This window comes from Hirundo rustica, chromosome 9 (genome assembly GCF_015227805.2).
Source record: "Hirundo rustica isolate bHirRus1 chromosome 9, bHirRus1.pri.v3, whole genome shotgun sequence".
Lineage (NCBI taxonomy): Eukaryota > Metazoa > Chordata > Aves > Passeriformes > Hirundinidae > Hirundo > Hirundo rustica.
This window is the reverse complement of record NC_053458.1, coordinates 7,321,019-7,335,148: the sequence shown is the minus strand read 5'-3', so window position 1 is coordinate 7,335,148 and position 14,130 is coordinate 7,321,019. Positions and strand designations below refer to the sequence as shown.

The 14,130-nt window shown below is 44.5% G+C and overlaps 1 protein-coding gene across 3 annotated transcripts in view; it reads right to left on the bottom strand.

Annotated features, from left to right (window-relative positions):
* The window catches only part of LOC120756363 (BEN domain-containing protein 5-like), an 887,649-nt gene that overhangs the window by 274,483 nt on the left and 599,036 nt on the right, over positions 1-14,130 (bottom strand). The window lies entirely within an intron of this gene.

Below are 14,130 nucleotides of genomic sequence, written 5' to 3'. Positions count from 1 at the left end.
TTAGCACCCAGACTCCTCTCTCCAAAACCTGAACTTTGACATTTTCAAACTGAGATTTAAAACAAGGAAATAATTTTCAGCGCCACGAGGAAAGACTGCCTGCATTGTACGGCGGGAAAGGGGAGGGATGAGGGAGAGCGAGGTTCAAGGCTAATGGACTTATCAGGGAGTTTGAGTTAGGAAAATGCAGATTTGCTCATCAGCAAGACCGCGGCTCACGTTCACACCTCAGCACGGGCGGTGACAGCCGCGGTCCTGACCCACCTGCAGGATGCGCCGCTCTCCGCGCTCAAACCGGGATGGCACAAACACACCAGCACTGAGCAGCGGGGTGTTCTCTGCCGCCAGAAGACCTTCCAGGGCCAGGATCAAAGCCAGAGCTCCTGCTGGCAGCGGGGATACGGAGATGCCCCTGGTTACAGGGCGCGGTCCCAATTTGGCAGCCAAGACTCAAGTTTTCCTCTTAACAAATTACAACTTCGCACCTAGAACGGCTGCGTAGAGATAACATTGTATTCAACCTGCAGACACACCCCACACACCCTAATCAACCCCTTCACCCTCTTCCTACCCCTCTTTAGCCTCCGGCTACGTGTTTAAGCCATTGCGTGAATTGGCAGAGCGAAATGGAAATTGGCAACGCGAGCTGCTGAGTCACAGGTGCGGCAAACCAGCATCTTCTTCCTTGAACACCTTCTGCTTACAGTCCCCTGGGCTCTTGAGAGATATGAATTATAAATCTTAAGAATCTTTTAAATGTGTGTTTTACCGTTAGCTTCTTATAATCAGCTAAAAAAAAAAAAAAAAAAAAAAAAAATCACTTCTGGATTAGGACTGGGGAAAATAAGGAAAAGCGCAGAACCACAACCTCAGAAGGCAAAAAAGACAATAGACACAAGATCAAGAAATTAACAAATGAAATGTTCCAGGTTAGGCATCAAGAGTCATTGAAAAGAGCAATTTGGAAAGACGCATTACAGTTACAAAATTGATAGCAATATAAAATTAACTCATACAACTCTATTTTAACTTCAACACATTATACACCACAGTTCATTTCCTCTTGTAACAATTCAATCAAGGAGCAATTAAATCATTACCACCTCCATCCAATATTAGTATTAATTTTATTTTAAACATCAATATAGAGGAAACATTTACCAACAGCAAATAAAATCCCACATATATATGGATTTCTGTGCTGAAAATTAGCTCATCAGCCAATGCGAACGGATGACTAAATAATTCCAGTGGTTCATATCCAGCAAATATGCCTACAAAATGCATATGTAACTGCTCCCAATGTGGCTGAGATGGAGGGATTTACAAGTGGGAAATCTGCACCCCCGTGGGCCAGGGTACCCAGTGCAGGGCCCCTGCAGGAAAGGAGATTCTCCATAACTCAGCATTAACCTGACTGGCAGAAGCTCTGAGCTTGCAGTGCAGAGAGCTAATGAGTGCTATCAGAGCAGCACATGTTGCCCATAGAAACATTTGTACCAGGAGCATCCTTGTGGTAGGACACGCTGGAGAACTCAGGAGCAGCTGCAGGATAATTTATTTTTGATTTGGAGTCCTCATCCTGTATAATAACATTAGCTGGCTTCTTGATGATTGACCGGCTTCATCCATCAGATGTTTCAAAGGAAAATGAAGCCACTCTGGAAACATTACTACAGGCAGATTTTTTTTTTTTTTTTTTTTTTTTTAAATACTGAAGAAGAAATATTTTTTCAGTCTTCATTTGCAACAGCAAAAACTCATCTGCACATGGATGAAAGCTTGCAAAGGGCTGGGCATGGACGTAAGACATCTGTCCAGCAGCCCTAGAGAACTACAGGTCCCAGACTTTGACACAGCAGTGAAGGAAGAGGGGAGATAAGGACCATCCTCTCCACCAGCACTGGGGGTTTGGCTGGTTTAGAAATATCCTTTAAAGCATTGCAAAATTGTGCAATCATTGCCCTGCTGGGGTTGAGTTTGTCTGGGATTTTAATTGTGTCCAGCAGTAATGTGTAATGAGAACAGAGGCTGTGAAACTCGCCCACTGTGCCAGCACACACAGAGAGGGTTTTTCCAAATCATTTAAGAGTGATTTAGATACTGGGAAAAAAAGGCCCCAAACCTCAACTAATTGTTAACTAAGATATGGCCCAATTTCAATTATTCCACTGATTGATCTCTAAGTGATAGATTTTCAAAAGGACCTATTAATGAAAAGTGTCCAGTTCCCATTAAAATGTAATGGGATTGATACCTAATCAGTTCAGGCTCCTTGGAAAAATCCAGTTAAAATTAATCAGTGGGGAAGCTTTGTACTTTCAAGTTAGTAGAATTTACTCCTGCACCGCATAAATCTGACGAGTGCTAAATAAGATGCTCCTAAAGCATCTGTTCATATGTCTCTGCCCTGGACAGCACCATCCGTTCTAATCCAGTTCTGGACTTGGGCAATAGAAATCCCCTAATTTCCACTAACCATATGTTAGCTTTGCCATATGGAAAAGAATATGCAGTAATGAGGGTGGTGACAGAGCCAGATATCTTCCCATACATAATCTAGAGTATGACAATGTCTCCAGAGGAGAAAAAGCCAGGTACAGCCCGTGTATGTCCTGCAGGGAGAGCTCAAGTTGCCTAGCAAACACATCGTAAAAAAAAAAAAACCTCTCACACAGAGTTTTCAAAAGGATGAATTATCTGCATGATTATTTTATAGTTGTACCCAGATACAAAAGCTTGGTTGTCTGCCACGAGCACTAAGACTTCAAACTGCAAGCAAAAACCTGATTATTTGGTATTACTGAGAATGCCACTCTTACAGATATTCTCGGTGGGGTTTTATCAGCATTTCAGAAAAAAAGGAATGTATCATTTAGGTGAAAAAAAACCACTTCATGGTCATGAATTTGTGTCCTTCCAATATTAAGATGCTGCTAATATGCACCTTTGATCTGACAGGCGTGATGCAGGTGACACAGTGGGGACAGAGTGAATATTTACCCAAATTTACCCAACCCACTTGGGTTTAAGTCACAGTCGAGGGTTCAGTGATGGCAGTGTGCTCCCTCTCCCACCCATCTCCTCGCAGACTGAAAGCTCTGCCCTCAAGGCAAAAACCCCCAAAAATAGAGGGAAGAGATTTGGCAGGTCCCCAGTTGCTCACCTCAGCTGTTCATCCCCTCTGCCTCACCACATCAGGCTGTGGAAATGGCTCTTACAGAGCAAGCACAAGCCTGGAGGATGTTACACCCGAAGTGACACACAGGGACGTGTGGCCGGGGCTGAGATGGATCCTGGAGATCCTCACCTTGGATTAGCTAAGGCAGGCTTCAACCACTATGCAGGCAGCTCTTAGGGAGGTGAAAGGGGCACAAATGATCTCCTGTGCTGGGCTAATTCCTTCTCTCTGCAAGGAAATCCATGTCTCCAAATAAAACAAAGCTTCCTCCTTCCTTCCATGGTGCCTCCAAGCAGATGTTCATGTGTTCCTTATTCTGAGTGCTGATACAGCCCAGAAAGGTTATCTAATTACAGAAACAATACTTATTGGATGCACTAATGCTCCTACAATTTTAATACCAATATGATAGCTAGGATTTATATTATTTTCCTTTTCTGATTAATTATTTACATAGAGAGAAGCATAGATTATTAAGTACGTGTGCGTTGTGCCAGGCTGCGAAGAGATTTTTTTAAAAAAGAAAAGGGAAGAAACAGACTCTTAACTTTTTTTGGAAACAATCACCCAAGTGCTGTGATATCCTGTGATCCAGCAATTTGCATTTAGGCTCCTGGGATGTTTGTTCAGAGCACAGACTTTATCCAGGACACTATAGGTAATGTTGTGACTTCCCAGTCTGGGAGAGAAAACCCTGCTGTCAACACATCTGTCCAGGAAAGCTGTGTTTAGCCGTAAGCCTGACCAAATGTCTCAGAGGAGTGCATGGCACTGGGAAACATCATGAAATTTAGGTTGTTTTGCAGTTCCTGCTCACCTGTTACCTATGTAACCTGTCCCAGAGGTGCTAACTGGAATCAGGAGAAAATTTAGGAACAACCAAGACTTCAGTGACAGACATCCATCATCTATCTACCCAATCCATTTCAAAGCATGGCCATGAGTTCCTCAGGTAGACTGTACTCTGGTGGAAGCACACATTTCCCATCTTTTTAGTTAAAAATCCTCCAACATCTATCTGTCTAAAATTTATCCTATTTTCCTAACATCAAGTTATTCTTGGAGGTTTGCCCTAATATACTTTAACAGACAAGTCGGATAATTATTGCTAAATGGCAACATTGAGCCTGGCCAGCTATTCAGGTGGGATGATCTCATTTTCAATATTTCATTAAAAAAAAATTCAAATAAGCTTAAGACACTCTTAAGGCTACGGATAAAATTCTGCCCTTTACAGAGAACAGAAAACCATGGCCACTGCACAACCATTCAGCTTGAAACACAAATCTGTGCTTAACATCTGTGCAAATTCCTCCCCATTTGTTTATCATTCTGCATACCAAAAAGCACTTTGCTAACTTTCTGCAAATCCAGATATTTCTATGAAATGGTGTTGTGGCGCGGTGGTAAAATTAATGAGACTCCTAAGGAGGAAAAAGACAAATTTTTATGCTTATGCCATTAAATTAATTCGGCCTGGAAAGAAATTAATCCTATCAAGTTTTAATCAGGTGGTGACTTTGCTTTGATTTGTGAATAACAGTTTTAATAAAAGATATTTCACAGAACAGAAGAATCTCTAGTGCAAAATGCCCCACAGTCTCCTCCTCTGACTGAGAATTTCTGGTCATTAAAAAAAGCCAAAGCAAAAGCAGAACTATCACTACTTACCTCATCTGCAGCTATTTAAATGTGACTGAGAGGTCAGAAGAGAAGGGAAAAAAAGCAAGTCCTTGGAAAAGAGGGCTGGAAAAGATAAAATCTAATTAGAGCGACTCCAAAATCCCACCACTCCTCATAGGTTAGGAGGGAACAAAAGCAGGAGTCCATGAACCTTAGCAGGGCACACAGGTCCTCACACTGGCTTTCACGGTATGGCAGGTGGATTAAGTAAATCACTCCAGGCATAAATTTATCATAAGAGATGGAGGGCATTCCTCCTTCCCCAGCAGCACCAGGCAGCTGAAGCCAATCCAGCAGCCTGCTGGTCATGGGCAGTGGCAGTGCAGAGAAGGGTCCCTGCCTGTCCCTGTGTCCTGCCCTCCAAGCGGCTGGAGGACAGAGAGATACCAGAGACCCCTCCTAATCCCTGCCTCTGGAATACAGATGTGCCACCCTTTCAGCTCCCATGCAGGAACCACAGGGAGTGACAGCCCACATCTGCAAGAACAGCTCCAGAAGAGGAAGAGATTTGGGAACAGAAACGTGCATGCATCACACAGCTCATAAAGGTCATGGCTTAGCAGTGGAGTTATTCCACAGCCACAGAAAGAGCCTTGATCCAGATCAAAGGTGGCAGAAACACGGACCAAGGATAAACATCTTCTGCAAGACCTAGAAGGAAATCAGACACTCTGGGAAAGGAGCAAGAGCAGGGCAGATTCAGGTATCTGGGAACTGCAACAGTCTCGGTACCTTCACAGCCTTGGGTGCTGGGGAAGGCAACACACACCAAAGGGAAGGCAGGAATACTCATGGATGGAAAGCAGAGCCATTCCTGAATGGGTCCAAGTGCCCGTGGTGTTTGCAGCTACGCTGCAGCCTCGTGAGCACTGCAGCAGCGTCATCCTCGTGCCAGCCAGCCCTGCTCCCTCAGCCACCGAGTGTTCTCCAGGCAGGATGGGCTGGGGGCAAGCACCCCTCTGCCAGCAAGGAGCACAGGCAGATCTAGACAGAACTCCTGCCCCCGCGATTTTCTGGTGAGGACTTCACAATAGAGTAAATCTCAGGTAGCAATGAGCCCTGCCGCACAGGGAAAAGCTGAGTATGACTGAGAAACCCTTCCATCATGCTGTCACAGAAAGCAAGTTCCCTGGGGCTTGAAGGAAGGCTGTGCCTTAAACGATTTGCTCTTTAATGGGCTTTTTCTTTGCAATCAGCATGTGAACTTTGAAAAACTACGGGTTTGGTTTCCAGAGCGTGCAGTCCCAAGCCCACGGAACCCACGCAGTTCCCTGTTCCCCCCGCCTGATTGGCAACCCTGCCAAAAGAGCCCCCCTGCAATTTCTACATCATGTATTGTATTAAAAATAATATGCTTCTGATTTTAAAAAGAGTTTTTTAAAAATATGCCATTGGAACATCACCTTGCTAAAAGCTGAAAAAGATGCATTTTTGGTAACTGAAATGTGAGAAGTCTGGAACAGGGCAGTTTGGCCCACATGAGCACTGCAGACCCAGAGTCAGTCGGGATCCTCAGCAACCAGAGTGATTTAGGGTAGGAGTAAAGGATCCTTCATCTCCAGTGAGAGTGGAGGATCAAGCCTGGCCTTGTTCTTACCCCTCTCTACAGAGAGGACAGGAGGGATGGGAGTTCCTGAGGGTGACCTTGCACAGCTGCTTGCAGGGCAGTGCTGGATGTTCTCCAGTGCAAGGCATGCACTGCAGCAGGACCGGGGGGCTCAGCAAGATCCAGCTTCATCCAGAGAAAAGGGCAGCAGCTGGGTGGGATGTGCCAGGAGGAGACTTCTCACTGTCTGTCATCCCTGCCCAAAGCCCCCTCAGAGGCTGCTCCCCATGAGCAGTCATGATTTAGGCTCCAGCACACACCTAGGACAGGACAGATGTTGTCCCCCAGGTCACACATGGAGTCTCCAGTGGACCAGAGCACTGAGCCAAGTCACCATCTGTCACCTTTACAGCAGACCAACCCTATTCCCTTTGTGCCCTGCATCTCCCACAGTGATTTCTTCCTGGCCTCTTTCTCCAAGGGCCCAATTGCCATCAGGCTTTCTCATCCTTTAGGAGAGATGCAGAGGACTGAGGCTGAGCAGCAGCCTCTAACCCCTTCTCCCAAAACAAGCTTAGTCTTTGTTGCACTGTATTTACTTCTGTTTTCCAAGAGCAGGGAAAAGCAAACAATGTAGAAAACCTTTAATTTCACATTTTTTCCCAGCTGGTAAAAATGATAGCTGGATATGCACACATCAGTATAATCGTCTCCTAAACAAATGGCACAATGACAAACCGAGGGGGCGGGGAGAGGGGGAGCAGAGCACAAGCTGGTGTTTTCAATTTAGAAAGTATGCATTATTTACACTGCCATTATTCCACTCAATTTGAGTTCACGCTTTACTCCTAATTTCAGTATAATCAAAGTCAATGAATATTTAATCAGCATTGCTTCCAGAAATTGAGTAATGCCATTAACATAATGTCCCCAGGACTTCAATGCCGATTTTCCTCAAAAGCATGGGACTTCCACTCTCCCTGCCCTTCCCCCCATCACTTTAACCAGCTGATGCTCTGGTCCCCACCTTTGCTGGGCTTGATAAGGTGGGACCTGCCCAAAATGCAGTGAATGGGAGAAACACTTCCCAACTGCAGAGATGTGCCACCACTGATGCTGATCCAAGCCCCAGGATAGGTAATAAAAGCAGAGCATTTCACTTCAGTGTGGCTCAGTGTGGATAAGCATCGTAATAACGATAATCCATTCGCACTTCTGGAGCACCTTTCAGTGGAGGGGCTCGCGTCATTCTGCAGGCATTAATTAATGCCTCCCACTCCCCTGCAAGGAGGACACTTTTTTGCGTGATAGCTAATCTGCATATAGGAAAACCGTCGCATGATGAGGTTAAGTGCCTGGTTTACAGCCACCCTGGAATCCAGTGGCATTTGGGCAGAATTCTGGAGCTCTGGCTGCCTCCAAGCTTCCTTCCCTAACCAACAGACTGTGCTGCTTCACTAAAATGAGATCAAGAAAAGCAGCGGTACCTATGAATATTTATGAACAATACAAAATTACAGCACAAAAAATTGTACAGACATTTCAGAGCTGCTAAGTGATGGCTCCAGAGCTGTATCTCTATGTGCACAGAGCATTCAGCAGTCAGTGCACACATGCCCCCTCCAGTGGGGCTGCATCTCATCTATCATCTTTTCTAACATGACTATCACTGTAATATCTCAGCAATGCCTTCAGCTGAAAACCTATTACAGCCTTCCATCTATCTGAGCTGGTTTATAAAGCTTTTCTCCATGGTGCTGGAAAATCTGTGGGGCATGAGTTTTAAAACATTGGATAAATTCCCCACTTTCCCTTCTGTAAGTCTAGATAGAGCTTTAATGCAACTTTATCAGTAACGAACAATCTCTTGTTCTCCCATAAAATTAGAATTAATCTTTTTTTATGTAAATAAGGGAGAAACAAAGTTCAATTTTGTTCACACAACACATACAGTTGGGAAGTCTGAGGTTATGTATAGAAAGTAATTACAAAGTTATTCTAACCAGTTTTTTTAGAGGGTTTGGATAGTTTGGGATCACCACACTTTCATAAACTCTTCCATGAACAATTTCTTATTACATATCAGTTCCCTGGTCCCCTATCTGCAGATCTACATGTTGTTCTCAGCAGGTTCCGGCATGGCACAGGCTCACCTCAGCGCAGGTATTGTCTTCAGTAATGGCAGTAAGGATCCTTTTTCAACCGCTGAATATTTCTGGGCTGCACAAGTGCATGTGGGATATGGAAATTTTCAGTCCCCACCTCTGAGAGTGGTCTTCAAAAACATTTTCTCTAAAAGTTTGCAAAGCTGTTCAAGCTCAAAACCAGCAATACCAATAAAAGCTTAATTTGCTGAATTACATCATGGTTGTAACCCACTCAAGCGTAGTCCTGCTGGTCTGGCCCTGCATTGAGGCCGAGGTTGGCAAAGATGAAGTAGCACCTGACAAATTTGCACTCCAACTCCATGAAATTACCCTGATGTGGGTAAATATGAAGATCGAGCTTGCAATCATTTAAAAAGCCTTATTTTTGGCTCATGTCAAGAGTTTGCTCTTGGAGATGGAATGGAGGAAATAAATGGTGCAGGTGGAACAGGGATGGAGGAATAAAGCCTGTGCCTGCAGAGGGAATGAGGAAGGGCGTTGCTGGAGCAGGGGTGAAGGTGTTCTATGGTCTTGAGAAGGGTAGAGACCTGATCAGCTCAGCAGCTCAATTCAGCAGCAAAGAACATCTTGTACATGTCACTGGCATCATAGAATGAAAGCCCCTCTGTAATCTCAAGGAAAGCACTTCTTTAAGCCCAGGTAACATTTTTCCAACCCATCTTGTCCTTAATAACAAACATTTTGAACCCAGAAGATGAATGGTTTTGTGGAAGTGACATATTCTGCTGTCTCCTGAATGAAGTTGTCTCAGCCGTGCTCCACAAACACCCCCTGACACCTCTTATTTATCCCAATGGCTTTAAACATTAACCTCAGCAAACACCACTAACCACCCTGGCTGAGAGGAAGCAAACCTGGCACCAGCTGTCTTTCAGCAGTAACAGGAATGAAACGTGGAGGTTTCATTTCAAAATCCCACCCTCACTGACTCTGAACGAAGACCAGCGGCTCTGACAACACCTAGGGAGGAGGTGCCTTGAAGGAGAGCAAAGCAGTCTCACGTGTGCGGTCTGCAGCTCACCAACATCCACAGAAGGGCAATCAGCTCTCACAGCACTATTGGGAAGGCTTTTCACAGCCCAGCTCCTGACAGGCAGAGTAAGAGTTAAGATGGAGGGTGGGGGAGAAGCCTGAGGATTGCCGTAACATATCATCAGTGGGACTATTAATAGGGTTCAGGTTATAACTTATTCATGAACTTCTGCACTTTTCACTCGTACAGTTTGGCAGGGTAACTGAGGAACACTTAGGAATGACACCACTAATGCACCAAAGAGAAAGGAAACAGAGTTCTGTTGCTGTTGCACATTAAACCTATCTATTGCCCTTCAAGACCACAAGAGATCCGTCAGGCAGACACGGATACTGCTGTTAAAAGATCAGCCCTCAGAGCATCACTACCCCGCTGGGTCCGGGATGCCTTTGGCAGACACGCAGAGCATTAAATCTTTTTGTCTTGGCAATACTTGCACAATTTGCCGTATGATTCCTGTTTCAGCAAACACTTATGAGCGTTGTCAGACTCAACAGGCAGCACCTCTCTCCACGGCCATGGAGGCCCAATGCCAGCCCAAGGGCATTTCTCTTGCTCTTTGTATACCCAATGGAATTTGGAGAAATGGCCTTCCTTAGAAGCCCCACAATAAAACTCACAGAAAACTGATGCTGATAAACTGGGCCAAAGCAAAGAGTCCAAAAGTCTTCACACCCTGAAAAATCAGCTCTGTGGTTTTTGAAGTTCACCTCCACAGTTTTGAATGGCCCTGAGGGCAGGTGAGAACAACCATTGGCACCAGGAGGTTATGGCTGACCAGGCAGCACCTACAACATCAAAACGGAGCTCGCAGGAATGTGAAGGCTCAAATTCCCATTGCTCCTTCGGCTCCTGAAGGAACTGAAGATTTACACTATGGTGCAAATAATTTAGGTCCTAATGGATATGGCAAAGGCCATGGGGTGTGTCAGTAGCAAGGCTGAGGGAAGAACCTAGCAATCCTTAGGGTCCAAGCTTATTCCTCTCACCTACACTCCTGGCAAGAGATTTAGCACTTGTCACTGGTCATTGTTTTATCTCCAGTGTCTTAATTGTTTTCCTGCTAGTTAGGCCTCATTGTATGTTCTATTGATTGTTGTTTCCCCACTAATTGACTGTGTGGTTGTTGGCTTCTTTAATTGCCATCCTGAAAGGCACTGTAAATTGTCCTACATCAACATTAGTAATGGTAAGAAAACCAGAGTGATGCTAGAAATTTCAGTATAAATACAGTGGGCAAACAACCAGATCCTGGAATGCACTCAGCCCATTTCATTCCCTCTCTCAGCCAACTCATCCTAACCTTGTACACCAAACATTAAAATTTTCAGTTCCATATGCTGGATTCAAGTTCTGGTTTTGAACTATATTCTGGTTCAATATTCATTAACCCAGATGATGGATGTGCAGGGCCTACAGCACATCCTATCCAACACACACATCCTTCCCAGCTCCTCCTCCAGTTATCTAAGTCTGGTCCAAGACACAGAAGTCAATGGGTATTTTCTTTAGACTGCCACAGACCTTTTGGTACAGATCCTGAAACATTTATTACTTCTCACAGACCTAAGGATACGGACAAGAGACCAAAGGAGATTTTTCAAGTCATCTAATTCCTACTAATTAATTCAGCCATGTTAGAGCCTTTGAAAGTTTGACAAAGCGCTCACAAGCATTTTTAGACAGTTAAATTGCTTTACCTGGCTCAGTCCTCCAGCCCCCATATTTGCAAACATCGTCTGCATGTGCCAGACTTAATGCAGATACACAGGACAGGATGAGTCAGTCATGCAATACATTTAACTGTTCCAGAGATCACAGAAGACTATGAGAAGAAAGATTTATTAAAGACCTAGAAAAGGAAAAAACCTCTTTTTTTCTTCAGAAACCATTTAGCAGTGAAAGACACTGGGCCTTATTTGAAGCTTATTGAATTCATGTTGGCGCTCTCTCTTTTCTGGAATAGTGTCAATACTGCAATTGATTCCAGGCTTTTTCTTAGAAGAATCCCAGTTCTAATTTAATCCTATTGAGCAGCAGTCAGAAGCCCACCAAGGGAGGAATTCCACTCATTTTAGAAAAATGGCCAAATGGTGGTGGGTTTGACAAAACCAAGGACATGCCTTTTGCCTTTTTTGAAGGCCTTTTGCTTGTTTTTGAAGGACAACTGTCACTGCAGCAGTCCCTGTCACTGCTGCTGCCTAGTCCCAAGGATGCAACATCCCGGACCCTTGCTGGTTTTCCTATTAAGGCATCAAAAGTGTTTTGCTAAGTTTTGTGTAAAAATGAAAGTATATTTTTTTAACATGATAAATGGTCCTTTTGGCTCATGGTGCTTTCTTTGTTTGTTTGGGGTTTTTTTGTTGTTTTTTGTTTGTTTGTTTTTGTTTTTGTTGGGTTTTTTTTGTTTTTTGGGGCTTGGGGTTTTTTTGATTTTTTTTTTTTTTTGTTGTTGTTTTTTGGTTTTTGGTTTTTTTTTTTGGTTGGTTGGTTGGTTGGTTTGTTGGGTTTTTTTTCTATTTTGTTTTCTTTTTTTCTCCTAGTTAAGAACAAATCCCTCCCTTCCTGTGCAAATGTTCACAAGGGAAGAGCTGGATGTTCTTTTTCACAAAGTTTTTCAACCAGTCAATGCAGGAGGTCACATTTCAGCTGATGAGAATATGCTATGAAAACTTGTCTTTGATATGCCTACATATCCTGACCTCCCTGTTATTCCTTCTCACCTCCCCTAGATATAAGAAAAGCAACAGAAAAAGAGCAATTCCCCCCTCAACACTTGAAATCTATCCCCCAGCCTTCTCCAAATCACTTGAGTAGTTCTTACTGTGAGGAGCTAAGGGGCACTATGAGTTATCCTGCCACATTTACAGGCCTTTCTTTAATTTCATGACACTGCTCTTGGACTTTAATGGAATGATTAGTGATGTGCAGCAGCAGCAGCGAGAGGAGGGACACAGCTCAAGCCAGGAAAGCCTAGGGATGCAATCCCATCCATCTTTAGATGCCACATCCCCAACAGTATCTGCTGTGAGCACCAATTCATTAGGCTGGCGCAATCTCTTCAGTAACAGCCCCAACCCATCCCCTGCTGCCTCCACCGAGCGCTTGTTAAACCCTTACAAGTCAGCGCAGAACCAATTTGCTCAGGCCTCATTGTTTCCCAGCACTAACCTTATTAACCTTCAGGCAGAGCAAAAGGGTTATTTATTTGCTGAAACCTCTGCTTTGGGTTGAAGCGATAAGGAGCGTGGCGGGCGCGTGTGGGAAAGGGAGGGACATCTCTCGGAGCGCTGGCCTGGCCTGTCCCAGGCTGCTGACAGGGCACAGGTCCATCAGCCTCGAGAACTGCCCAGGAGGGCTCTGTCTCATCACCTGAGCAAGTGCCACGTTTAGCTGGGCTTTCTTCAGAGGGGACATGTGCAGGAGTTCTGTTTCCATGGGCCCTGCTGCTCTGCGCAGATGTTGCCTTTGGCTTCACTTTTCTCTTTCATCTACGAATAGACTCCTTCAGAGTTCTGCATTTATGGGCACCCAGGGTTAACACTGTAGCCAAACTCAGCCCACGTCTTTAACTTCTCCTAAGAGTTGGACAAACTCACAATTCTTTGGTTGCTTTTCTGCCACCTCTTTTATGAAGCTGCCCCTGTTTTCCCACACTACCTTGGACCAACGTCTCTAAAACCAGACTCATGCTCAGCAGCTTGAAAAAGAATACACATGCACACACACAGAAACCAACCCAATACACATCTAATTCTAAGGAGTTGATGGCTACTTGAGGAATGGTTCACTTTATAAATGAGAATATATGAAACACCCTACTGAGAAGAGAGGGTTACTCAGTATTTCTGCAGCTTAGTGCAATGCTCAGGTATTCTGAAGTATTTCTATCTTTTGACAGTTTAAGACCAGTTGCCCTGTCTGAATGCCCTTAACTCTCACCTTCCTCCCAAAACAGAGGCCTGTTTTTCCCATACCTTCTAGTCCAGTCTCATCACTTATTGCAAACCCCACAGGGAGGAACAAGAAATAAGGATTCTCCTTTAGGCAGAGTTTTCATGTCCTGTAGTGGTACTTGTCAACATTACTTAACTGCAAACTTCTTGCTGCAACCTGATCTGACGGTCCACGTTATTTCCTAGCTCTTGCCTTATTGCAGGAACAAGAACAGAGAAGGTGGCAGAGGTTCTTAAAACAAGAAAGGAAACAATCTCCAAAAGTTTTATATCTGCATTTTGAGGTGCCTGACAAAAGTTTGCAAGCACAGTTTGCCTGTGAACAGCACACTACCCACCACGTCTGAAGGTGCCAAAAAAAGCAAATCTTGGAAAGCACACGGGGGAAGGACTGAGCTGAAAAAAAGCCAGTTCAGTATCTATCTGCTCACAACAACTAATGAGCACATAATGAGTCTTGCACTCTTCTTTCCTCATCTTCACTCTGTGGCCACTCTCCAAAGAGAAGGCGGTGTGATGAGCCAGGGGAAAGCAAAGCACAACACCCCTGTTTCAAGATCTCA